Source organism: Podarcis melisellensis, assembly GCF_964234715.1.
Source record: "Podarcis melisellensis genome assembly, chromosome: 6".
NCBI lineage: Eukaryota > Metazoa > Chordata > Lepidosauria > Squamata > Lacertidae > Podarcis > Podarcis melisellensis.
In genome coordinates, this window is record NC_138538.1 from 54,319,523 (window position 1) to 54,345,583 (window position 26,061).

At 39.2% G+C, this 26,061-nt stretch overlaps 1 protein-coding gene across 2 annotated transcripts in view; it reads right to left on the reverse strand.

Annotated features, from left to right (window-relative positions):
* Positions 1 to 26,061, reverse strand: part of BEND5 (BEN domain containing 5) — a 733,046-nt gene that overhangs the window by 596,597 nt on the left and 110,388 nt on the right. The gene's annotated exons all lie outside the window — the stretch shown is intronic.

A 26,061-nucleotide genomic window follows, 5' to 3' on the forward strand; every position in this document is an offset into this window, starting at 1 on the left:
TTATTAAATCCTATTTACAACAGACCATGCTCTATTTTAGTGCAGCTATGGGGAATCAAGGAGCTTGTGGAGTTCTGTTCAGAACTTCTCAGTTTTTATACATACTGCAATTTTGAAATTGCAAGAGTTTGGAATCAGGGAGGAGCTGAATGAGTAAGGTTTGATCCAGAAAAAATAGAGATGTTGACGACAGTTCTTCCAGTTAACACAGGAGAAGATGAAGGTTCAGTAGAAGGTTGTATTCCCATATACACTCTTGAGCTGCTCCTAGACCTAAACTCTGTTCCTGAAACCTGGCTGGCATCTATCACAAGGAATGCCATTCAGCAACATATACTAGTGAGTCTGAGGCTGCTCCTGGAGAAGGTCAAATTGGTCACTGGCATTCAGGTCTTGGTAACCTCCAGGCTGGAGTTGATGAGGCTGCCTTTGAAGTCTGTTGAAAACTTTGATTAGTTTGAAGTTCAAAGTGTTTACTTTTAAAATACTAAAATACTGTCTTTCGATTAATCTTTGAAGGTGTAACTTGAGTAGTTTTGTCCAGCTGATTTAACAGCCGCTGATAAATTATGCAGAGTTATGCATACTGATGTATTTTAATGCTCCTTTGACATATTTCTTCCTTGCAGTTGTGTTATAGTTCCTTCTTTATATTTGCTGTTATCTGTTGGTTGGTGGTTTTGGTGCCTTTATATTTGCTGGTCAATGCCTGAGGGCTATTGTTCAGCTGATGAAGGAGAAAAAAGCCACATATCAATAACCAGGAGAAATTGGTAGACTGGAAACAGCCATGAGAGTGGCAACCACTTGACAGGAAAGTGAAGATTCTCAATGCACTATGCTTCCAATGCAGTGGATATTCTCCCATGCTTGTATATTGAAGGAGAAGGTTTCTGACTTTCATTGGTTTATCACTATCTTCCTTGAAGGTATTTTCCCATTGTTACCTTTCCAGGAAAACTTTGCTAAGCTGGCCTTTGTGGTGGCTTGAAGACCCGACTGAAGACCAATGAAGTGCAGATCACAGCTTACATGTAGACCAGCCCACAAATAGTGAATTTAGTCAGTGGTCATAAACATGGACTCAGATCATGGCTCAAGGATTGTAAGTGAGGAAGCCGTCTTGTCCCTGTCAACATTTCCAAGGACTAACATAGCAGGACACACTGGAAGTCATTTGATAATTTGAAAATGGCTGACAATAGTTGGGTTACGTTATAGCCAAGTGACAATACGCTTCAGGATCTAGGTCTTCAACAGACGCCACCTCTTGTACCGCATAAACCCAGCAGCGAGCCACTTCCTTAGGACAGCTGGTGCAAAACTAGGCACAGTATCACAACAGCAAGTAACCTCTGTGCCCAGTTCAGATGGTCTGCAAAGCACCATAGGACCCAAAATACTTGCAGAACAGCATGAACTTGCCTTACTCTGAAATTCTACAAGACAAAACTACCCATTGGAACAATAATTGTATATGATTGGGAGGCTACACAGCCAGCATCTAGAAAGTAATGAATAATGCAAGAAAAAAGCAGGTACAGGAATGGATAAGGTAACTTAAGCAAGTTCAAGGAATGAAAGTTTTCAATTTCTTGTTTCCCTGTAGCTCCCTGTGGCCCCTTAAAAGGTCTCCCCAGGAAGTCAAAGGGTAGTTCTGAAATGAGTTGTAAGATGCTGCCTGGGAGTTCAATTATCATTCGGACCGAAATCCAATTTTGGATAACTCTATCTATCCCCCAACAGCTTCCTGCACCCATCCAACATTGTTGAGGAAGGCCTAACCAACTTTTCAGAGCAGCTTTTTGGGAATAGGGGTTTTGCTGGATCTAGAAAAGGATACAAAACTTGCCTTCCATAAATTTCCTTCATGTAGCATATATTAAGATCCAAGCTATAATTATAGCATGTGTGCTGATCAGCCAGCTATGCTATTTGAGACGGCACAGCAGTGGGGAAAATTACTCTGCTCCTGACAGAGCACAAGGTAAGAGACAGTGCTGCAAGGCTTGAGGTGGTCAACAAAGATGTGGGCCTTAATATACTGCTTACATACACCCTCAACAAAAACACCTTCAATAAATCAGACTGAGTCAGAGCTACTGCACAGCTGCATTTCTTGACCCATCCCTTATCCTTCAGAGACCATCTTTGATGTCTGCTCACCTGGAGACATTGTAGGAAAAGCAAGAAGGATAAGGGACTATGTATATTATCACTCTTGACAAGAAATCTTGAATATGCAGTTATGAAAATGAAAAAAGAAGTCCCAGGAAGCCTGAAAAGAGTGGAGTGGGGTGACACAGTTTGAAGTCTCTGACCTTTTACACTCTGGTTTGGAGGGGAAAGTGAAAGGTCTATTCAATGTTAAGGTACATGAAATGGAGCTGTAGCATATCTGGATATGCTAGAGTTTAAAAGTTTTAAAATAATGATAATAAGCCAGCTCACGTCTTTATAAATTTATCATTTGTCTTGCCTACCAACAAGACTCTCTTCAGAGAGGCTGCTTGGCAGAGTTGGGTTTGTTGTTGGTACCAGGAAAACTTGTCTGTTGCCTTCAAATGTTGAGATGCTTGCTTTTTCAAGAAACAGTAGCATGACATGACCCTGACCTCTGTTTTATCTGTTTTTAATTTGTGTGAGGTTTTGTTGGGATTGTTTTATGTTTGTTTTAATTGAGGGAGAGGAGATGTGCCTGGGATGAGAAGAGCTGGGGAAGGTGGGAGGTAGGAGGTGGAGCAGGCCAGGTAAAGGTCACATGGCGCGGGTAGTTAGTGACTGTGCCGTGTGTCAGCCCCTCCTCCAACCTGGGAAACTGTGGTTGTCCTACCAGTCAGCCCTCCAGTTGGCAGCTGCAGCTGCTGAATGCCAGGTTGGATTTGAATAAGAGCCCTCCCCCCACCCCCGATCTGATTTTGGATGAGGAGGCTGATCTGGTCCATGTCACTGAGACCTGCATGCGTGAGAAGGGTGGCGTTGGTCTCACTCAATTGTTATATTGTAAGCTGCCCTGTGATCCACAGTTGAAGGGTGTTATAGAAATTTAATAGTTAAATAAATAAAAATAAAATGCCCAGTCTCTTTTCTCACCTGCAATGAAGGAAGAGTAGGGTTTGGAAGAGGTCCAGGGACGCGGACTTATAAAAAATATTGGGGGGGCCCGGGAAAGCTCATGAATAATAAATAAGCTCATGAATATGCAAATAAAGTGGCGCCGCCTCCTCGTGATCAGCTCCAAAGGAAATTGGGTGGAGCTTTTGCTCGGGAGGGAGGGCAGGAGGCATGCAGCCCGCCCCTCCCTGTGCATTTTGGGCTGGGGGAGGGGCGGCGATGGCGCTCTGCTGGAGGGGCGCCGGAGATTATTGGGGGGGCAGAGCCCCCCCAAACGAATTTTTGAGGGGGCTCGGGCCCCCTCAAGCCCCATGGAGTCGGCGCCTATGAAGAGGTCTCAGGTGTAGAATAGCATGAACAGAATCCAGAGGAAAAAGACATTGAAGAAGATGTGTCCCATGAAGATTTCCACAAATAGACATTGTTTGTCTATTTTTTTTATTGTATGTTAGTTTTAAAAATAACCACATGAGAAAATGAAGAATATCAATAGGAGAGACCTTTATTTTTGACCATGAAAACAAAAATGAGAAAGTAAACATCTGTAATATGCTTATCATTTCAGCCAAAAGTTGGCCAACAAAAGTTGTGCTTCCCTTTAGCAAAAATAAAGAATTATCTTTTGACATTCTTTCTTTAGAAACAAATGTCCATTCCACTTAGCCCATCCTAAGAGCCAGATCCTTTGCTTAGCTCCTCCAGAGTATCAATTTGGCGGTGTGCCTTCTGTCTGTGCTGCCCAGTCTCCTCCTCTCTTCCCATGGTGAAAGAAGGTCTACTGGCAAAGCAAAGGAAAGAAGAAGAAAAACAAGGTTGTGTATTTTTGTACATTGTTGAACTATGTGCACTTTCAGTCATTTAAGTGCCGATGTGAATTTGTATTTTTCATAATATGTAGTTAAATAACTTTTACACCTCCAATATTATTGCTCATACCATCCTTATTAGCATATTGTTCATGTTCATTTTATAACGTCATTCTCATGCAGTTGTTGTTTTCATATGTGAAGGTTTGCCATTTGCATTTTTCTTGAACTGAGATGGCTACTGAGAAACAACAATAGATCCTCTGCTCCTCAACAGAAGTGCCTTTTCCTGTTTCCTCATACTTCCTTGAAGTAGTATTATTTCGTTATCAAAATCTTTATGTCCCGCAGTCCCTATTCTGTAATACAACCTCCAAGGTGGCTACAGTTCCTTGTTTTACTTCCACGGGGCTTGGAGCACAGTTCTACAATGGTTCAGTTTTTTTCTTGTGATTTGTCTCCCTTCAATATACCACACACATTAAGCAAAGAACAAACCTCGTCCAGAGCGAGACAAACCATGAACCTGGGTTCATATGCCATGCGAAGCCAAACTTTAACTTAGTCCAGGATAACATAGCAGGAGCAGGATTAGGAAAGAAGCACTGTGGTCATGATCTTCACTCCAGGAATGCACACAAGCTGCTCATTTGCCCCAAGGCATATTTCAGCTTTATGTTACATGTGAACCAGACCAGTGTCAAAGCAATAAATTATTTTAAGTTTAAAATTGCTTTTAGTCTATGCTCTGAAAGCATGCTCAGATTTATATAAATAGCCTTTTAGTGCCTAGGATGGAAAAATAGGGACGAACAAGATAAACAAAGGACCAAAGCAACACAGGTCTTAGAAGAATGTGAGCCTACAATTAAAAAATAAAGTAACAGCAGGAGCTTTAACTTTCTTTTAGGATCACAAATGTGCTATTATGATTATTAAGTAAAAAACAATATCAAAACGAAGTACATCAGAACAGGCTCCATATTTATGGAACTGTAGGTTTGTACTATTCTTCACTTTAAGGGTGATAATTAAAATATTTGAAACACCTACCTAAAAAGGTGCAGACATTTAATATAGTGTGCAATAACAGAATTTGATAAGGATGTCACCTTCATCAAAAATCATAGTTAACTGTGTACAGCTTTTTCCTAGGGGATTTTCCAAACAGAATTAATTGTATTTCTTCAAGTTAATTTTACTAAGAAATATTATAACTAAGCATAATGTGTAATTTGACAAACAAGCAAAATAACACTTTTACTTACAGATTATATATTTCTCTGACATGTTTCTGCAGTGGGAGAAAAGTGTTGCACTATCAACAAACAAACAAACAAACAAAATCCCACCATAGAACAGTTGACCTAAATTATCTTCAATCTAAACAGCTGTTCACATTACAACACCACACAAAAGCTTCCTCTACTTTATAACTTTCATTTTAGTCTCCAGTGAAGTCATGGGCAAACACTCCCATTGTGTTTAATGTGGACAAGGTACCATTATTCTTGCTAAAACAAAACAGAAAATGAGGATAGAATTTGAAAAAAAAACTACTGCAGTTGTTCCCAAGATGGAAACTGCTTTACCATGAATTTCTGTTCTCCAAGACTTCTGGATGGCTTTCCTGTTATGGGTTGTAACTTCCTGGCAGCTGGTTGCCTATGCTATCTGAAACATGCACTCATTTAACCAGCTAGAAATGGTACTTCTAGAGCAGGGGTGGCCAACTCCCGAGGGACTGCAATCTACTTTCAGAATTAAAATCTGGGTCAAAATTGTTGAGCTTTTTTTGGGGGGGGGGAATGCCCCATTTTAGGCGGGGCCAGGTGCTCTTAGGCAAAAGCAAAGGAAAGTGAGCCCGTGAGCAACAGCGATCGACTGCAACCTCCCGAGGATCGACCAGTCAATCCCAACCTGTTGGACATCCCTGTTTTAGAAAATTTGTTTCCAATACATTTGCATCCAAACAAATAAATGGACCCCAGACTTCCTGCAAACTAAATAAAAGCCAAGTGCTCTACAAATATCTAAGCTATACCAACGGTGTTCTTGAGGATGAGTAGAATAGCTAAGAATGAGGGTAAAATCCTGATCACTATGGAAGAAAAAAAATCATGTTGTGGACAAGAACCTTATCTGGGCTAAAGACCATTTTGTCAAAGTGAGGAATTAACCCCCTTCAAGTAACAGGTGAGAAGAATAATATTGGGCAAGATCAGTAAGACTCATCTTTTATCAGTATAAATGTCGTTTGAGACTTTTACTGGTTGAATTTGTTTCAATTGGTTTTAATGTATGTTACTTTGAGGCACTTACAAATAAAATAAATAAATAAATAAATAAATAAATTCTTGGAACAACTATTATGCCACACCTCAGGGGTAAAAATTGATAACTGACCATTTACATCCCCCCTTAAAAAGAGATTCTAGGCAAAGTTACAAGGACTCTTACATCATCAGGAGGAATCAGTATATGACATTATTTCCCCTGGCTCTAACTCTACGCTCAAGGACTGTGCCAAGAAATGGGTTTACTAAAGAACAAGAATTGAAGTTATATAATGGAAATGGATCTATGTACAGCAAAGACAGAAGCACTCTCCATCATCATAAGGATATGCTTTAGGTTTCTGTTTTGCCCTAATATTTTATATCTGCTTCCCTTTTGGAACACACATCAAACCATTTAAAAGCTTTTGTTTCTGGTAAAAAACCACTACAGAACTAAAGAATATTAAGCTTTATAACAAAAATCATTGAAAGAGTGTATTGCAAAAAAAGAACAATAACAACACAATTACAGTTTTTGCCAAGGAACTGTTTTTAGGATTACTTCCTGACTCGCAGGAGAGAGACACATAAGAAGAGCCCAGCTGGACAAAACCAAACGGCCCATCTAGTCCAGCATTCTTTTCCCACTGTGGCCAACCAGATGCCCTTTGGAAGACCATAAGCGGAACATAAATGTAACTGCACTGTTCCCCAGAAGCTGGTATTGCAATGATAGCTTGCACCTACCAGGGTTTATCAGGATTCCCCAGAAAAGTTCACACTGTATTTAAAAACAACCCTTTACATTCCTTGGAATTCCTTGCCTAAGCAGAAATCTCCAATTTTACCTTGCAAATTTGCTGTTGGCAAAATTTCGCAGCAACTCAAGTTGCTTCTACTATGCAGAAAAGTTCGATTTCTAATGGATTTTTTATTATGGTGGCCTATAAAGATTTTGGTTTATTCTCTAGGTTTTGCATTGGTGAGCCTGTCTGAGCACATTTCTGTTTTGTAACAATCTAGATGATAAATGCAAACTTCTTTAAGCAGCACTGAAATGTTTCTAAGTGAAAAGATTATCCCATCCTTTTTGAAGTGATACTAAGAAATGGCAATACTTTTTTAAAAAAATATGAAAACAGATTTAAAACTGCTATTAAAAGCTACTATTTCTGGAGATTTTTTTTTTAATGAAAGAGGAATAAGAAAGCTGAGACTGAAGAGAACCTTTGTTACCATAGATACTGGGCAGGTGTGTCATTTTCAGCTGTAAGCATAAATTTGATAAGAGGCTTCTCTGCAATGGTACCTGAATAACGTACAGAAGATGTGCAGAAAAGCATGGATGGGGTGGGGGAGAGACTGAGCTAGCTCACACCTCACATTTATCTCACAGTTGATCTGCTATCCAGTCTTTGAAATTTCCATTAAAACAAAGGGAGAACAGGTTTTTAGAATTTACTGGGCTGTGATCTCTCCAATCTGTTCACCCTTCACTCCACCACCTTTTGCGTAGATATTAATTCAAAAGGCTCTTGCAATGGGTGACATTTCTAAACATCTGAAAGTCTTTTTTCAGAGCGCTGTCTTCAATGTACAGAAGTTGAGAAATATTAATTTCCCAATGGAGATAAGTGAGAAAAATATTGGCTGGGGAAGGAAGGAGGAGGGCAAAGTAGGATGCATTGCAGTTAGTAAGCAGCTGTATAGAAAAGAGAGAAAGTGTTTAAAATGCATTTCAAAAGAATTTAATGTATATTAATGATGCATTCTATGAAACCAACAGGTTGTCAAACTTTTACCATATCAGCAAAATTGCATCACAGTACCCTGAACTTTTATGAACAGAACGGAGACAAAAATGTCACTTTTAAGAATTTTAAGCAATTTGCCCCACTTCAGTGCTATCCATCCTGCTGCTCATTGGAGGACAGCTGAAACCATTTCTAAACCTGATGCAGCTATTTATTTGGTAAAGGCTGCTATACTCGCCCTCTGGAAATCAAATGCACACTGCTCAATCAGCACAACATGTGCTAAAAAATAATAAATGCATCTAATTTGAATCAAGAATTTTCATAATCACTAAGAACCCATACATTAAAAATGAGTTATAACATCTAAATTTGATTCTGGAGCACACATTTCACATCAAGATTGTGGAGAGCTCAGGCATACCTAGGTAGACAGAGACCATTTAGGCTTGCTGAAAACTAGGACAAACCACATCCCACTCTGAAAGCAAAACCTATTAGACTATGGAGCCATCCAAGATAACTACCACTTATGGAACAGACATTTAGCAGTTTTAAGTTATCCCCATAACTGCCAGGCTTGAGAATGGCAGATGGGGTGTTTAGGAGATGACAGCCCCTATGCACCATGTTTGGGGCCCGATAATAGGAACACTCACAAAACTAGTGCACAGCCAAATCTTTCAACTAATGTTTTTCACCCATTTGAAAGGGGTGGTCGTGATCCCCAAACAGGAATTCTTCAGCTACAGAATCCTATGATGGCAGCCCTGAGAAGATGAATCCACTCTGCTGTCCTTCCCATGTGGATCCACTGACAAAAAAAAGCCTGCATCTTGTCTCTTGAAGTCTGAGGAAAGATCTATGCCACTGAACTCATTTGGTAGAAAGGGTGGAATATGAAATATTAATATTAATAATATGTAGATGATCCTCAGGGCACCTTCCAACTCAATGATTCTATGACTCGGTCATAGACACTTTGTCTTGGAGGATAAAAAAAAACATTGATGAGTGTCCCTCAAACCAGTTGCCAGAGCCTAGAAAACAGTCGAGAACTATTAGAAAATGGCCAGTTGCAACACTCAGGGGTGGGTCTTCCATCCTGACTACCCAAACTAGACTGTATAGCTCTGCAAATTGCTGCAAGACTCAGCTGACAAATTTTATCTTCTGCCTCAGTTGCAGGACTGCTAACTACAGTCCTGAACAAGCATTCAGCACCTTGGACAAGGACCATAACCTCTCTTTGCCTTAGGGCTTAGCTTTTGCCCTGCAGGTTCCGGGCAAAACACCTGCCTGAACACCTTTTTTTTTCACCCCAGAGCTTTCCCCACAAAAACCCACTCTTTAAAGCTGAAGCGCAACAAATAGCAATTGTGGATAAGCCCTGTTCCGAAACTCTAGGCCTACTGATTTACATCTTGCTTAGGCAATCAATTGCCTTTGGATCAGGACTGGGATGGGGGGATATTGAAGATGTCCTTGAAGAGGGTAGGTTTGTGCTTGCCTTATTAACTGTAGATTAATTAACTTATTTAATATGAGTTAATTAGCCTATTAAGTGTATGAAGTGACTGAGAGGTCTTTATGGCTCTTGAAACTTTAGAAAAACCCCATGAGTGCTCAAGTGGCCTGAGGCTTTCCAGTGTGGCAGAACTTCCTGACATGCCTATGGGACCAGACAGTAACATGTGATGTCATGCACATTCCTGGAAATGCTGCCAAGCTGGGAATCTGCAGGAGAGAACCCTGTGCTGCAAATGTGCACAGGACTTTCCTAAAGTTTTAACAGCCTAAAGATCCCTTGGCCATCTATTACAGTTAATGAGGTAAGTGCAAATGCCTATTTCTATACATCAATGATGTCAGAGAATGAATGACAAGTGAAAGGAAGGGAATAGAATATGTGGGAAAGAAAGAGGATACAAAGTTGGGCTCTTGGCCTACAGTTATGCTTAAACCACCAGGTTAGGGTGCATTAGGAACAGGTCTGATGTAGGATGGAGGCTATGTGACTAGGAGTGGAAATGACAGACATTGAAACAACTGTCTGTACATGGAACTGCTGTTATTTGAGTGTCAACGAAGACACACATGTACTTTGTAGAGGCCTTTTACACTTGACAAATGCCACAAACACCAATAATTATTTTGTCAAAGGCATTCTGTAGAGCAAGAGTTCCCAACTTTTTTTGATGGTGACCCACAAGTCTAGATGTACTTGGTATGATGATTCATCACTTTATTGACACATGAATTTTGGAACGTGGGTCTCTGGTAGACATTGCATTTAATTTTTAACTATGTGTTTGCCTATTTCACAGCCATTACATGAGGCATCCAAACAAAAAAATACTTAACATCCCTATTCATGTGGGATTTGTTGAAATATTTATAGTACTTACAAAGTTATTCACAGTTTTGTTTATGGGAATGTAAGTACACCAACCATATGATTGCAGAATATTGCTTCATAAACTATAACAATGTATTCAAAAAACAAATGCTTAAATGAGCAGTGTTGGATATAATTAACTGTGGTTATCTTTTATAGTTTAATTCATGATAAAGTCATTTTAGCAGGTATCAATGGGGTGCCTGAACTTGTATTTTGCCAATAGGGAAGTCAATGCAGGATTTGATGGTTGTCAGAGATAGTCTCACATAATTATTGATATGTAATGTTGATATATTATTCCTTATTTCAACTAAGCAAACCTCTATCACCCTTGGCTTAACTATTAACTAATCTCGTTGGCAGATCCAGTGATGGTTCACCACAAGGTGCTTGTACAGGGTATTGTTCTGAATTACTACTACAGCTCAGTTCTGATGGTAAGCAACTTGCGGTAAACTATGACCAGCTCTGCTGTCGGCCTCTAGAGAAGAGTTAAAATTCAGACTTTTTGATGATCAGTTACAAGTGTCAATACAGCTTTATAATATGCCAACAAAACAAAGTTGGTATTTATCATACCAGTTAAGGATTGTAACCAATAATTATTTGGGGTTTACTTCGAAAGCCTGTGAGCCATTTAGACAGGCTTCACAACCCGCATTGGAATATGGCCCACAGGTTGGGAAACAGGGACTGAACTGGAATATCACACTCTGCATGAAACTATATATATTACTACTGTTGAAACCCCTCCCTCAAATCTGGTCCCAGGATGAGGAAGAGGTAACAAAGGGAATATCTCTAAAAGACTTTTGTCATATGGAATTTCCCTTAGGAATCTAAGCCAAAGTGTGTGAAATCACACATGACATGCACAATTTTCTTCCTGCTTTTATGGATTCTAATTCTGCTTTAGTAGTAACATCACTGAGAGACAATCTCCATACCCACTTATTGAGAGAACTCTGTTACTGCTTGTTGTTATCTGGATAATCAAATCATAAAGTCCAACTAGGCACCAAAGCAGAACTCCCTTGCTAACTCTAAAATACTTTAAATGCAATTTGTTCAGTAAACTGCAGTACATTAAATTTTTATATTAAGTAAATTATAAGGAAGAGTGCACTTTGCAGAATTAAAAAGTGCTCTGTTAACTTATCTATTATTCCTCTGGGAAAGTTTCCAAAGTATGTCTAGTACAATTACAGAATTTTCTATATGGGCAGGCTATAGATAGGAAAAATTCTTATCGCTCAGCAAATTATTTTCAGTATCATTTCAGAATGCTTTAGGTCTCCCACCACCACCAAAAAAGTGAAGTTCTCTGACCACAGACCAAAAACATATCAGTAGAAGCAGCTATTAACAATATTTCTGGTGACTGGGATCAGAGAACTACTGCCCACTGAAAGCAGTTAAATTAAATAATATTATGTCAAAAAGTTGTTCTTAATGGAGAGCTGGCAATGTGAAGTAAGTGGATTCATTGTGTATACTTCACTAACAGAGAGCTAAGTTCTCTGAGTACTGGTCCCTCTGTACCTAAAATGGCACCACACACGAGATGAAGGTAGCAGCGAGCTTGGGGGAACCCCAAGGTTTCTGGAAGTACCAAAAGTAAAAGAAAATTTCAGAGAGAAACCCAAAGAATGTACCCCATCCCCTAAAAACAGAGAGCATGTTCAGTTGGCATAGAATGCTGACTGAATATTGGGGAGGGCATAAAACAAGGGGGGGAGTGGAGCGAAGTGGCTAAAACCCTTCACACATTTGTTTGCCAGCCCCGCTTGTACAAACAATGGGTTGTATCCAACTAAATCAGGGGTCCTCAAACTCTTTAAAAAGGGGCCAGTTCACTGTCCCTCTGACACCGTTGGAGCCTTGACTATAGTTTGAAAAAAATATGAACAAATTCCTATGCACACTGCACATATTTTATTTGTGGTGCACAAAAAAACAGGAAAAACAATACAATATTTAAATTGAAAAACAATTTTAATCAACATAAACTTATAAGTATTTCAATCGGAAGTATATGTCTGCTTTTGGCTAATGAGATGGTCAATATCCAGTTCCATATTTGTCACTGCTAGTCGTGGCAAGTGATGCAAGTGTTCACCAGTTAGTCTGGATGTGGTTGGAGATTTCAGATGTTTCATTCGGGAAAAAGTCTGTTCACAGACATAGGTGCTGCCAAAGACGGTTGCAATTTTGAGTGCATGGTTCCTGAGATTAAGAATTGAGATTATGTCTCAAGAGCGAAGAGATGCATAGAAATTAGTGAGGCTGATTGATTTGAATGCGTCTTTCAGAGAGTCACAATTCTATAGTTCGGCCAATTCCATTTGGTAAATCGGATCAACAATTTCAATATCAACAGAACATGGGTTCCGGAAAAGCTGTATGTCCTGTTCATGGAGATGAAGCTCTTTAAATCTGATTTGAAACTCCTTGTGCAACATTTCTAGTAAATCAACATGTTTTGTTTGGGAATGCAACTGCTGGTTTTTCCTGCAACTGCTGGAAGACCCCCGACCAAGGAGGCTGGAGGAGAGATGCCTCAGCAGCTGCCAGTCTCAACCCTGAGGTGGGGCCTCCTCCCACCTGCTCTGCTGGGCGGTAGAATGAGGCTCCCTGGCCCCAAAACGGCCACTTCCCTGTCCCCTCTCGGAGCGTAACAGCTGAAAAGAGAAAGCAGGGGGCAGCCAACCTTCCCCCCTCCTCCGCGGCTGCTTCACCCGAGTCACTCACCTTACACAGTGCAGCTGAAGGAACTCTCAACCATGGACCATAGAGATGAGAACGCAAAAGCACCAGCCCGCCTGCTGCACGTGTGCAGGATCACATCATCCCTCCTCTTGCGCATGCATCGCCCCCCACCCCACAACCAATGAACCAACCACTCATGGTATCAACGGACACCAGATGCAGAGGTCGCGCTCGTGCCCAGGATGCCATACTTCCTTTCGCCATAGACCCATTAGACAGCAGCGGGCTCTGCAATTGCTGGGTAGGCTGGGTTCAGGACCCTGGCAGGCCGGATTTGGCCCGCAGACCCTAGTTTGAGGACCCCTGAACTGAATTGTTCTGTGTGGGGAGCAATTTCCAAAAGCCCCACAGAATTTCCTCCCCTTTATTCCCCACCCCCTATGCCCCCCGCACTGTCCCCATATCTGATTGGAAAGAAACCAGAGTACCGGTAGTTTGGGGGGGGCATGTGAAAGGAGGAGAGAGAGGGGAAGTTCTGTTGCACTTGCCAAAGTCACTTTGTACATGCAATGATTCAGCTGGATACAATTGTTATTTTAGTAAATGAGTTTCCAGCAACTGATTATCTGTGCAGCATGGTGTGAGTTCTTTAAAAAGAACTTATTTTATAAGTACATGACACTTACCTTTCCCCTGAAAACTAGCTCTTCTTTTTGCATGAAGAACATTCGGTATGTGCAATTGCAGCCCCTACAGCTGTCTGAAGTGGTGCAGACCACAGGCGGTTTACTATTTCATTTATTTTTAAATTACATTTTTATATTGCTCACTTGATAGAAAACCTCCAAGTGGTTTACAAATAACAAATTTAAAATATTAATTAAAAATACAGATAAAAAATAAACAAATTTTCAAATTTTTGTAGATACAGATTAAAGCAAACATTAAAAGCAGGTTGACATACAATTATATCAAAATAGAAATAAATACAAAATACAATTTAAAAACGATTATACATAATAAAATTACATGCCTGAGTAGGCTTGCCAAAACAAAAAGGGGTTAGTTCTTTTAGTAAGAACTATTCCATATTCAGAAGATGATAGCTGGAATCCTGAGTAAACAACAGTTTTATTCAGAAAAGTTGGAAACCAGACTGGATAAGACCAGAGAGGATAAAGAAAAGAACAAAAGAGTATGCAAAGAAAGCACCGCATTTAGATCACATGTTCAAGTTGTTGGGAAACTGAGGTATGGATGGAGATGGGATTATAATTACATAGGGACATACAAAGCTGCCTAACACTGAATCAGACCATTGATCCGTCCAACTCAGTACTGTCTGCATTGACTGGTAGTGACTCTCCATGGATTGAATTTAAGACCTTCTGAATACAAAGCATGTGCACTAGCAAACAAATTGCCTGCATATCGTCAAACAGAAACAACTATAAATCATACTTTGCTCTCCTTGGCATGTGATTCTTGCAAAATTACAATTGATTAGGCAAGAATGAACCCAAAGTATCCTAGACAATTCTGCAATTCTTTCTACCTTTTTATATGGCTCAGAAATATTTAGCTGTATCACGTCTCTCAGGAAATATTAAGATAGCATCCACTTCCTTGCATAGTTGATTGAAAAAGGATTATATTATTCAAGATTTTGACCTCAGTTGTGAAGTCAGTCAATAATTATCATTTACTATTCAGCAGTGGCATAAATCCTTTCCCATGTGAGAGAGGAACCATTTGAATCTCTTACTTTCATTCATAATTAATCTTATGAGTGCCTTCCAGGCAGGAAGCTATTTCCTTTGATTCAAGAATCAAATTTACTTCAGTGTATATTGGACAACTCACTGGCCACTTTCTTCAAGGTCAGACACAGTAAATAAATAGAAGCATGCCAGTAAGTAGACATAGGTAGTATAGGTAGACATAGGTAGATATGGAAACTTAGTGCATCTCCTTCCTCCACATAGTTATGTAATATAGATTTAATGAATCAAATTGTTTCTGTGTGAATTGGGATAGCTCTCTTCATTCTGCGGATAGGCATTAATATTGTATCACTCTGAAAATAAAACAGTGATTTCTGAAAGGATTGCGAATTGCACTTTAATGGCTAAGAAAACTTATATCGCTGGTCTCCTTTTTGTGAACTAGGCTATTAGCTTTCAGATAATGATGCCAGAAAGTGTGCTTTGTAGCTAAAACTGTAGTTTGGTGGCAAATTATAACCAGTCTTATAATGGAGGAAAGAAAACCCCAGGATGTTGTCACAGAAATTTCAGTTGCTCAGTTACCACATACTAAAGTCTGCAAGGGAAAAGTACAGTTTCACTTTTCTTCTTTTTTAGTAAGGTGTTTTATGGGGATGGGGATGTTTTCTGTCTGTTTTCTGAGAGGTCCTAGAGGCTCATTTGTGTCTTGAGCAGATGGGTGTTCAGCTAAGCTATTATTCCCCTTCCTCTTCTTCCCAGACTTCAGAAAAGTGGTGAGGAATGACAGAGACTTAGCCTCTCATTGTGCTGCGATCTGCACAGAATGGTTGTTAGGCCACCTCCATCATAGAGAGTAATGGGGGAAGTAAGCATTCACTCCCTCCATCTCTTCCCACAGAAGGAAGAGGAGGATAGAAGCCTCTAGAAAAGAATTACCATTACATAAGAGAGCATTTAACAAAATCTTAGTAAAGTGTGTATGTAAGAAATTGTGTGCCACCTTTTTGCTCAAAGTGGCTTACACAGATAAATGAAACATAAAACTGGAACACTTTATTCCAATAAAACTCCTACACTGACTTCTTCTGCACTCCTAGAATTCAACACAAGCTCCTTGTTACCTTCAAATCGCTCCATGGCCTTGTTTCCTTTATCTCTCTGGTCTTGAATTACCAATATTTATTTGCACATAGCCTTCCCTGCTTCAGCTGCACCACCCTCAGCACCTCCTTCTCTCTCAAAAGACACGGTCCTTTGTCCCTTGCTGCCCTTGATGCTTGGTTGTGAAGTCCGTGGGTGCAAAGGCATCCATAATTAGCAGATGGCAAAGATTACTAAATATTTAGAATTACTAAATGCTGGGTGTCTTCACCTGGGTGCCAGACAGGTTAACAGTGTAAAAATGCAGGCTGAGAAGAAGAGCTGGAGAGAAGAATCATCTAGTACAAAGAAAGATAATGCGCAAAACAGTTACCCTGTGTTGGGCAGCAGAGGAATGTGAGTCCCTCCTCCTATGAGGGAATGCTGAGCAGATACCACAGCCGGGATTAGGATTTCAGTGTTGGATGGTGTAAATTGGGAGGGGGAGTTTCAGATTGGCAGTGGACAGTGATGTAGTCTGCAGGAAAAATCATGGCAAGAGGCTTGGAAAGTGGGGGTAAGGCAGAACTCTTGGAATGGCTGGCTGAGTCAAGCTGGGTCAGAGACACTGAGGTGGCATTCTGGCTACTCTGGAATCTAATGCTGCACTCCCTCTTGAGATGTTAATGTTCTGACCTGTCTGCACAGTAGAATCAGATGTGTAAATTAAACCATATATCTTAAAGACACCAAAATCTACACTGTGCCTCATTCCAAAGGAAATGCAACACCTAGTAAAGTGCCAAGACCCCTGGAATTTTGCACCACTCGGCAGAGATTGGGATAGCCTATAACAATATATAAACAAAACCATCACATATTTTTTCCATTTGTTTCTGCCTCAACTTCCTTCCTTCCTCTTCCTCTGTTGTGTACCCAGTGAACTTTTTAAAATTTTAAGCTCCACAAGGCAGAGATCTAACTTCTTGTACCCTGTAATGCAACATGCACCTTAATGCTGTTAAATAAACAAATAAGTCAATTTAATAGTAATTAAATTGTCAATTGAACTACTCTTCGGTTAAACTACTCCTCAATTCTCTTGGAAGCCTCATGCCCTCTTAAGTGCCCCAGCATGTATGCCTTCCCTCTTGGAAGACGGACACCTCTCAAATTCCAACTTCCTAATTGTTTTACAGGGATACCAGTTACTTAGATCCTTTTACACCCAAACACCCCCCCCCCCACACACACATCAGTTGCTAGCTCAAGACACCGACTTATAAGTTGCACTGAGCTTCTATCGTTGTGGCACTGCTCCCAAGTATGCACAATGTCTTCATATGATTATAGTACACAGGAAAAGTCAGCTTACCCTGTCTTAAATTGTATACCTGGATGAATTTTAATCATTCACATAATGAATATAGGCTATCATGTCATATGCAAGAGAGCAATATTAAATCCTTATCATTTCCTTTAGAATGGGCAAATCGTAGGTCAATCTAGGAAGTTGGGGGGAAGGGGAATCCTTAATCCCAAACAACTTAAATTGTATCTAATCACTATAAATCAAAGAGGAACTCTTTTAGCAAGTGAATTTTAGCCAGGGGGGGCAGTGAAAAGCATGTAATAACCATGTTTTCAATATATTTTGTTCCCCATTATATCCTTTTCTGTTGTGAGGCTTGGCTGAGCCACTGATTACAGTCATTGGCTCTGATAGCCATTGAATTACACATGGGTCTCATTGTAAAAAGTAGGAGAAGGCACACTACATGTGCATTTAAAATGCATTAAGAACAATAGAGCCCTCTGCCTGGAATAAAAGGTGTTTTTATTTTCCAAAACATTCTGAAGCATATGAAGACAGGCTACTAAGACCATCCATAAACCCAACCACTTAAATATTTGTATTTTAAAATGTTTATATAGCAGCAACTCCCCACATCAGGCAACTGATGATAATTTATTTTTAAATTGCAGCCTTCTGTTTTAGGAGTACGGCTACTTACAAAGAAATACATTTTGCAAGCCATTACTGTATCCCAATGGCAAATATGTGAGTAATAGTGAATTGATTTCAAATTATATTATATAGCTATATGATTATACAAAAGCATTAGTATAGACAAGACTACACAGGGTGGACCTTTTCTCCCAACATTACTAACTGTTCATCCTACTATAAAGACTTTGTCCTGAAACACTTTCAAAGAAGTGGCCAAGAGTTAAACTTCAAGCCCTTGTTGCTTGTAAGTGATGATCGCATCTTGGATCACTGCAGCAGTCTGTCACTACCTGCTGCTTAATGTATTGAATTCTAGGTGTTTGAAGTGCTAAAGATTTTGTAATTAGGCCACTGCCTGCTTGATGTAACAAAGAGACACATAAGATGCTACTCCCACCATGACTCCCACCAAAAACCTCTTCCCTGTCCATGCAATCCATTTAGCAAGGATAATGCTTAAATGCCTCTTCAGCATGTGCCAGTTTAGCATCTGAACAGTTTCACATTGGTGTGAGCTACCCCCTGGGCTATGTGACACTAATGCTCCATGCTTTTAAATCAGTACATAGGGCAGGAACACTTAAATAATAATTTGGTACACACAGATTGCTTGACAGGAAGCTTTCACAGCAATTGTGAATGAAGACCTATGTTTAATTTAACACTAAGGGTTGCATACGATGGTTACCTATGTTTACTCCAAGGATGATTTAGTCAGATATCACCCTAAGGCTGTGGCATCAAACAAACTGTCCCAGTGAAAACTATGTCCAAAGATATCAGTACAACATTTTAGGTATTGCAGATTTAATCTTTTAATATGTAAGCAACCAAGTACTGCAAATTCTGTCTGATAGTCAGCTGAGTATAATATTGGTCTACATAATAGCTACTTTCATGGTTACAAGAGAATGTACAAAATGGTTATTTTCTCTAATAAGCTAAATCTGAGAGAAATTTACCATAGAGAATTGCAACCACTTTTCTCAAGACAAACCAAAAATGAATTGGGGTAAGCCCTAAAATATATGGATAAAAAGCCCTGCTAGTGCAATCATAAATGATGTAACCATTTTGCAAGCAATTCACATAAATTACTAAGGGAGAAATAAACAAAATATCTGATGGGTTTTCTCAGTACAAAGCATTTCAAACATAAAGAACAATGAAGGGAGACAGTTTTTAATACTGTTGGGAGCTGCCCAGAGTGGCTGGGGAAACCCAGCCAGATGGGTGGGGTATAAATAATAAAATATTATTATTGTTATAAGAAGGAGGAAGAAATTAGGTGTACTGGGATAAGAACTATGTGAGTGTAAACGTTTGTGATATGGAAAGGCAAGGAGGAAAAATGTTATATGGCCAACGCTGCAATCCTATGCACACCTACTTAGAAACAAATCCCACTCAACACAAGCCCTATTCAGGCATTTGCCTGAAGACATTATGCCCTATAGTGGGGAGAAGGGGAGAAATCCTCTTACTTAAAAATACATCAGGCAGAGAAAGTAATGATCTTTAAAAGGGTAAAGGTAAAGGACCCCTGACAGTTAAGTCCAGTCGCAGACGACTCTGGGGTCACTCATCTCGCTTTACAGGCCAAGGGAGCCAGCGTTTGTCCGCAGACAGTTTTTCTGGGTCATGTGGCCAGCATGACTACGCCGTTTCTGGCGAAACCAGAGCAGCGCACGGAAACGCTGTTTACCTTCCCGCCAGAGTGGTACCTATTTATCTACTTGCACTTTTTGGCGTGCTTTCGAACTGCTAGATTGGCAGGGGCTGGGACCGAGCAATGGGAGCTCACCCCATTGCGGGGATTCAAACCCCCCAACCTTCTGATTGGCAAGCCCAAGAAGCTCAGTGGTTCAGACCACAGCGCCACCTTTAAGTACTTCTAAAAACATTCCTCATTTTTATAGTTTTCTTCCTTTACTTAATTTTAGGAACTTTTATTGAACACTGTTTTTTGCACTTCATTTAGCAGTATTCTCCTTTCATTAATTAACATACTCAACTTTTAAAAACAAATTTAAAGTAGAAGATGAGTGCTGTTCCTAAGACATGCAAACTTCAGGGACAAAACAGGGGCATAGCCAGGGGGCCGCACGGAGGGAGCTGCCCCCACATCAAGAAAATAAATAAAAAAAATTAACTAACTGACCAATTGTATCACAGATAACTTGGTTCTGCCCGCCTCCCCCAAATCCTGACTACATTGATAGTACAAAGAATATTGTATGTTAAAAACACAATTAAGACCCACCATGCCTCATTCCTAAATTCCAGCTTTGAGGATGAGTATGTGTGTGTTCCAGATCAGGACCACACCATGAGGATTGTGTTTTTCTGTCCAAAATCCTCCCCTAAGTTATTTTCTCTTGAAGCAAATTTGCTGCACCCTGTCCCCAGGACACTGCTAGCCCCACTTAAGGTAATATGTAGTTTGGCCCTAAGGCCACTCTAAACAGGGCGTTATTCATATTGTTGTAGAAAATGATGCTAACACATAAAATGCATTAAAAAGATTACAGGGATAGTAAATAATGGGAATTGGAAAAATGCTTTTATAGGGAGCAAAGAAGCAAAAAAAAAAAAAGCATCTAAGCCTTTAAATGTTTTATCAGGCAGGGATTTAAAGCATCCTACAGCAAATTCTTAGCCTTGAAAATCGCTACAGCAGTGACATATCTGGTCCTTAAGAAGGCTTGTGCAGAAATGGCAAGGGTAATGAGTTTGCCCTTAAGAGGTTAGACATTCTGCAACCACAGCTAACTTTACCTTGAGACCCTGCCAGCTCTCTCATCTTGAAGCACAGACAGGTATGCCCTGCACAATTCCACTCAAATGAAGTGTGTGTATTAATGCCACTCATGAATCACTGCCCCACTATTTTTTAATCTATTTTAATGCAATAAGATCAAAGCATTAACAATAATATGAGGCAGCTACTAAAAATATACAGCAGACTGAAAAGTTTTAAAAAGGAAAAAGAAAACCAAGGCTTGAAAAGAACAGGCTTTTTATATACTGTGTGTGTCTATAATCTGTACTGCTTTAATTAATAAATACATTGTTAGTGTAATTTGTTATAATGTAACTATTTTACAATATAACAAGGGTCGAAACTGTGTGTTTGTATGCGTGTGTTTTAAAACAAAGCAGTTCTCTGCAGCACCTTCACCAATTTAACTCCTACACATTCTATTATTAGCACTTCCTCGTTTTTATTTTCCAGTCTCCTTGAGCTATAAAAAACAGTGTTTCCAAGTAAAGCACAGCTCTGTTGAAACAAAGATAAAATGTGGCATAACTTGACACAGTGCATCGATCCACACAATTAAATATCTCTATTATCTTTTATTTATATAAAATCCTATTCATTTGATTTTCTTTCCCAGGTCTCTAGTTAGCATCTGAATATTCTAATTCTCATTTGAGATTTGGTGAGTGAAAAAGCCCCAGCAGGCTTTTGATGCCTGCTTATCACATCACTAATTCTCATTTGTGCACTTCCAAAGCCCCTTTGAGTATGCATTTAGGCATTTCTTTAAAAAAAGAAAAGGAAAAGAAGAATAGTAGCTATAATTAGAGCCTTCTCAAAATTACTGTCATAAAAGAACAATTGAATGAAAACCATGAATAACTGAAATAGGAGTGATGGGAGTTTAAGTAGGACCTATACTAAAAAAAAATGGCTATTAAAAATCTGATCCATAACTGTAGGCTATTATTAGAAGACCTACAATCGTGCTGCTTTGGACAGACTCCATGCATGTGCACTGCAATACGATCCATGCTTCTGTGAAGGTACTGCCTCAGTCTTTACACTCATTCAGCTTAGACTGTGAACCCATATGGCATGATTGGGAGAACCATGATTTGCCTGTAGAATTGAGGGAGAAGGGAGAAACTGAGTGGTGTATACGAAGTTAAGGAAGATGTGTATTAGAAAGAAAACAAAGAAGCAATGTGTGAAGGGATGGAATATCTTGGTCTCAATAATTCTATATAAACACTTGGAAGACTTGATCTCCTGAATGTTATTCCTTTACACCACTGAAGGAACCCCACTGAATCATACTACTAGTTTAATGTATCAAGGAAGAAGAAGAAGAAGAAGAAGAAGAAGAAGAAGAAGAAGAAGAAGAAGAAGAAGAAGAAGAAGAAGAAGAAGAAGAAGAAGAATTATTATTATTTATGCCCCACATTTTTCCCTGTCTGGGACTCAAGGCAACTTAAGATAAAATAAGAACAGCTAAAAAATGGGGGGGGGGCAATAAAAACAACAACTAAACACACACACACACACACACATTAATTATACGATCTATTAAAAACATGCAAATAATTTTGATTAAAACACAACAGCACTAGCCAGATTCAACCTTTGTTATCTGCACTGGCTTCCAATCAATTTCTGGGCCCATTTCAAAGTGTTGGTATTAACCTTTAATGCTCTAAATGACTTGAGGCTAGGTTACCTGAAAGGTCACCTACTCCTAAGTACATCTGTCAACATTAAGATCTTAATCAGAGGTCCTGTTCTATATTCCCCTGCCAAGTATCGTGAGCCAGGTGACTAAGCTGAGGTCCTTTTTGGTGTTGGCACCTTGGTTATGGAATGCCCTCCGCACTGAAGATTACATGGCACTTAAAATATTTTAGGTTTTATGTGAAGATCTTTTAATTATTCCAGGTTTATTAAAATTATGCTTTGGTATTTTTTAGTCCTTGGAACAAATTATTCTTGGCTAGGTTTTCATGCTGTTTTGGAATAATTTAACGCTAGTGTTGGGGAAAATTTGGGGTTCAATGCTCAATACCCTGTGGGTTCAGCCAACACTAGTTTCCCCAACACTAGTTTATAGATATTATTGTTTACATTTATTTGATAGCTTATCTATTACTTACTACTTATATATTACTTACTACTTATATATTACTGCTTTTTTGAAAAACTGTGAACTGCTCAGAGGGAGGAAGGTAGGTGACAGTCAATTCATGTCAAAACTAAATAAATGCATAACAAATAACAATTCTTATTAGACATTTCCCAAATACGATTTGGCTAACTTGGCAACCATGCTAAATTACATCTTGATCTGCAAAGGAGGAAGACATTGTAATTTAGGACTAAGGTTATTGATAGTATAATGTTAGAATGCTTTCTGTTTAATACCCCTGAGTAGGCAAAGGAAAGAAATTGTGCTGTTCCTGTTAAACATGCATCCTTATTTGGGCCAAATGTAGAATAAATATTACATGATAAACAACAATAATGAAAAATGATTAAACAGCAAAGGTTCTGAGATCTCAGATATCTGAGGCTGACCTCTCTATACCTAAAAAAAATAGCATCTTCATATTTGCATAATTTGTTGTTAGAGGACTTAAAACACAATACACTGGATAAAAATCAGCAGGGAGAGAACAGTTGGCTGGGCCAGGGAGGTCATCAATGCCTCTTTACAAGAGGGGGTGGTCCCTGCCTGTTTGAAGGAGACAGTGGTAAAAACATTCCTTAAGGAACCTTCCCTGGATTCGGAAAACCGAACTAACTTCTGGTCAGTTGCTAATCTCCCTTTCCTGAGCAAGGTTCTGGAGCAAGTGGTCACAGTCCAGATCCATGTGTTTTTGGAAGAAATTGGTTTTCTGGATCCATTTCAAGTGGGGTTTAGGCCCAGTTTTGGCACAGAAACTGCTTTGGCCACCCTGTATGATGATCTCTGATGAGAGAGAGAGAGAGAGAAGGGAAACATGTCCCTGTTAATTCTTCTCGACCTCTTAGCAGCTTTCAATACCATTAACCATAGTATCCTTCTGGAGTGACTGTCCGAACTAGGTGTGGGTGGCACTGCTTTGCAGTGGTTCCAGTCCTACTTGGATGGGCATTCCCAGAGGGCATTACTTGGGGAATGCTTTTCAGCATTTGATTGGCATCCTATGCCCTTTTAAAATGTGGGGTGTGTTTTTTTGGGGGGGTTATTGGATTGTTTTTATTTTGATTGTTTATTTTGTGTTTTTTATATTTTGATTTTATTCTGTGAACCTCCCTGAGACCTCTGGATATAGGGTGGTATAATAATAATAATAATAATAATAATAATAATAATAATAATAATAATAATAATAATTCAAATATTTTATTTAGCTATTGACATACTATGATAGATGGAGAAGTCCAGTATTGGATATCTATTAAATAATAATGTTTTAAAATCCTTCAAGTTTTCTGTTGTTTTCCTACAAGCAAAAGTTTCACTGTATTCTCCAAAGGTTGTATCCCCTACAACAGCAATTGTTGCAATAAGAAATACCAGGATAACACTGCTTTAAAATTTTGTATAGTTTCATTTCTATTTCCATGTCAAATGTAAACATGAAGAAAGTGACCTTGGATATAAAATATAAGAAGGCAATGTCAGAATTGATAGGACCTACCATTAGTATTTCATTCTGACAGGTAGGAAATAGGCATGTCAGCACTGAATGCTACAGACTGAGCTGTGGCCCTGATCACAGTCAAAGCGGTAAATTTCATCCTACCAAAGTAATTTTCAGCAAAAACAAAAAGTGCTTAAATAATACAACAAAACTGTCTAGAGAGAGGTATAATTTTTTCATCCGAACTGAAAGGCAAACAAATGAAAGTGATATACACAACTTTTGTGTTGTGTAAATATCAGTAAAACATTATTTGCTACTAAACAAGATTATTGTTGCAAATTTATAGCTAAGGTTTTGCTTCTTAAAAAACTTACTTGGCTGATATAGTGGAAAGTTCATGGAAAATATGTTTTAATTTAGTTAATTCTTTTAAAAGGCAATGCAAATAGAATGGAAAAAATGTGTTTATGCATGTAATTAATGAAACAAGGCAAAGATTACAACAAGAAGTAACACTGTCTCATACACGATGGTGGGCTCCTCACTTAACATTTAGCTATGTTTGCCTGAGCACTTTTGGAAAGCCCCTATCCAGCAAACAACCTTCCATTTTTAATTCCTATTCTATAACTTCAGCAAGACATTTTTTTCCTTGACCCACTATTTTGTGCAAACTATGTCCAATTTTTGACATGTGTTTGTAACATTGGGAATGAGGGACAGACTGGGAGCTCTGCTAGTATACCAGCTGCCCTGCTACCAATGTGGTAGCCTTGGTTCTCAAACGCCTTGGTACTAAAACAACTTGGAACCCAAACGCTGCAAACCCAGAAGTAAGTGTTCCGGTTTGTGAACTTTTTTTGGAAGCCGAATGTGCTCCGTTTTGAGTGTTGTGCTTCCAATTTGAGTGCTACACTCCCATTTTGAGTGTTACGCTGAGGTCTGTCTGTTTTTGCTATTTATTTTGCATTTTTGTGGCTCTTTTCTGTTTTTGTGACTGTGTGGAACCCAGTTTAGCTACTGATTGATTTGACTGCAGTACATTGTTTATTGCTTTCATTTTATGGAACAATGGTCTTGTTAGATAGAAAAATTCATGTTAAATTGCTGTTTTAGGGGTTGTTTTTAAAAGTCTGGAATGGGTTAATCCATTTTGCATTACTTTCTATGGGAAAGCGCCCCTTGGTTTTGGAACACTTTGGTCTTGGAACGGACTTTTGGAATGGATTAAGTTTGAGAACCATTGTGGACACTTGGCAAAATAGTCAAGAACCCGGAGTACTGACTAGGAAAGACTATAGTATCTAGGAGTTTTTAGTTGATACCTCCTTCCCCCAACAAATGTGTGGCTCAGTTAAGTGCAAAACTAAACTACATAATCATGCTGAATATAATTCTGTATATTTTAATTTATCACATTGCTCTTTTTGTATTTTGAAGTGATTGTGATGAATTCTCTCTAGATCTTTTACTTGCTTTTGGAAAAACTAAAGCAACTTAAAACTGAGGACACAGTGTAGTACTAGACATTAGGAATGTTTTGGCATAAGTTTGTTGTAGTATTCAGGTTAAATATTCCCTAATCTACTTAAAGAAATTAACTCCTTGATCTGTTGGATTTCACAGGAGCTTTAAAAGCTTCCTGAATCCTTCCCATAACCAGAGGCTCTGCTAAATTAGTTGTGAGAGCAAGAAGGGCATCTGACCATTTGTGTGTGTTTACATTCTGGTGGCATTAGCCAATGAGTATTTTGGTTCTTCTTTCTTCCAAGTAACAGGCTGGGTCAGAAACT